Raw genomic sequence first — 2,740 nt, 5'->3', positions numbered from 1 at the left:
AGATAAAATTGTGTTTTGCTGTTGATAAAACTATTTTTAAAAACAGTGTTAAGCGTTTTCAAAGAAGAGGCAGTGCCCTTTGGAACTATGTTATTATCCTCTTCCTCCAATTCTTTTACAAAAGTCACAAACCAGAGGGCAACCACCCAAATGTTTCCAGAGCAGCAAACTGTCACCTTCTATATATAGCCCAGGTGTCACAGTTCAACCCTAGTCTTATCTAACAGGCTTAGAGGTATGGCAACACACAATGCTTGGAAGGCTGCGGATACATTTAGTTACAGCAATTTACTCGCAGTAAGTTTTGGCAAATGGCTTCAAGTCACTGTTAGGTGTGTTGATGAAGTCTGTGAAGCCTGGGGAAGGCTGTTAGCATCCATACTCCTAGGAACACTCCTGCAGAACAAATAATACAGATTTCTCTCTCTCACACCCTCCTCTCAAACAAAAAACCCCAAATTTTATATCTGAAAGTTTTAAAAGCCTTCTTTGGAAATGCTTGAATAAGCAAGTTAGAGTGTATAAATCAACTAGGTGATAAATACCATATCCATTTATAGACACTTCTTAAAACACATTAGATTGCACTGCTGCACTCCCTGGACCTAAGTTACTGCCAGCTCCTTCAGACACACAGAGGATTTACATTACGGTGGCCAAGATATCCCAACCTTCCTCTCCATTACTTCAGTTTGTCCCCTCGGAAGGCACTATGGGCAACGTCACTGTTCAACAACTTCCTGAGCATTTGGACCCTTTGATCTTGTCAAATACATTCAAAAAGTCTCTACCTGTAAAGCCACCGTTGTCAGTGTAATGAGTAAAAGTTAACACCATAAACTTCACAGGCCTATGAAGACTAAATTAGGTGACAAAGGCAGTCATATATCACTTTATCAAACTAATTCTGTCAGTAAGTGAAATCTGTAAAACCATTTACAGTACAGAGTCTGGTTGAATCTTTCTATTGTGAAACTGATTCAAGGCTATAAATGGTTTACTCAGATTAGGATATAGACACCTTTATTTTGCTAATCTGTTACCTAACAGACTATCAGACAAACTTAAAAAAAAAAAAAAAAAAGCCAAACCAAACCCAAATTTTCCTCAAAAATCCAAACCAGAAATCCCTGAAAATTCTATTCTTTAAATTCAAGACTTAAGCATCACCTCATAATGGCAGAGTACATACAGGGAAGGGATCTTAGGTGGACTGGTAGGACAAATAAAACAATGTTGTGCATAAGTGCTTTCATAATCAGGTCTTTATAGTTGATCTCATTTAAATTCACTGCTCATGTAATGCAAGGTAATTATTATTACAGTATTAAATACACCGCCTAACTGCATTCAGTGCTTTAGGAGCCTCCATTTGAAGTCGTTTGGTAACCATCTTTTTTGTATATGCATCACTATAAGACAATGGAAGAAGAATTTCCTAGTTCTTTACATTATGTGGGAATCCTTCATTGTTGCCATGTGATTTCAGCACTTACATATATTTTAGAATTGTTTGAAATTTGTATTTATATTCGGATTTCTCTCTGAAAGGAAGAGAGGCAAAAGAGAACTTCAAGGCAACCAACAGTGAACAAAAGTCTTCCAGCCTTCAGCAGCAGGCAGGGAGGTGGAGTTTATGAAGGGGTATGCATCTTCCTAGAAATCAGATCTGAACAGAAGGCACTCCTCCCCATCCTCCCCTTCCCTCCCCGCCCTGCACAGAGCAGCTGGGACAAAGTCTTCACTATTCACAGGCAGGCAGCAGCTCTTCAGAACACACACAAAAAAAGGAGGGGCTTGTAAAGACAACTGTGTATAGACCCTGGAAATAACTCCGGATCGCCACATTCTTCACATTGTCACGTCTTTCTGCATTGTGTCATACCATATGCATTTTTAAATACACAAATTGCAATACTTAAGACGCTGCTTTTGGCCCCAGGCTGGTAACTGAGGCTCTCTGTACAAGGGCCTGAAGAGCTTGCGGAGCTCAGTTCAAGGGCTGGGGTTGTTACAGAGCCTTCCACACCACTCTGGAGATCATCCTGCAACCAGAGTAGTTTCAGGTTGTTCTTGGGTTTTCTGTGCCCTGATGCAGACACATATTTTTCTTTAACTCCATTATTTCCTGGAGAGAGATTTTTTTAATTTTTTTGTTTGTTTGCTTTTAGTAAATGAAAACCTCATTTAGCCCAAACAGAAACAATTTTAGCAGGTAGCTATTACATCGCACAATAAAAGAATACAATAAAGTTCACTTAAGTACCCTCTGATACTAAAATATACTGGTTGGTATATAGTAAATTACACGTGTTCTGTCGCTACAATATGTTATTTTATTTCTTAGAATTCTGTATTGATGCAAAAACAAACTACGTATTTTAGGACTCTAGAAGCAACAGTACCTCTGCATTGCAGCTACTGCCACTCCTAATTGCTTAGCACAAAGAAGTTGGTCTGCAACCTAATTAATCATTTTAATCATAAACCTCTGGTTTTGCCAAATTTAGAAATGCAACTGAACCATGAAAAAACAGTTTCCCAAAATATGGGAAGACAGATTTGTCAGTATTCAGAATTCACTCTAAAAGTTAAGGGAGATAGGAGAAGTTTATTAACTCAAGCACATGAAAAGCACTGAGCCCAGTTTATGTATCAGCTTCAGTCTTTGTATGCTCCGGTAATTTTGTGTGTGCTCCTGACAAAACTGCAAACGCTTAAAAGCTGGAAAGATGCAGTC

This window comes from Egretta garzetta, unplaced genomic scaffold (assembly GCF_000687185.1).
Source record: "Egretta garzetta isolate BGI_Z169 unplaced genomic scaffold, ASM68718v1 scaffold161, whole genome shotgun sequence".
In the NCBI taxonomy this organism is placed as follows: Eukaryota; Metazoa; Chordata; class Aves; order Pelecaniformes; family Ardeidae; genus Egretta; species Egretta garzetta.
This window is presented reverse-complemented; position numbering follows the sequence as displayed.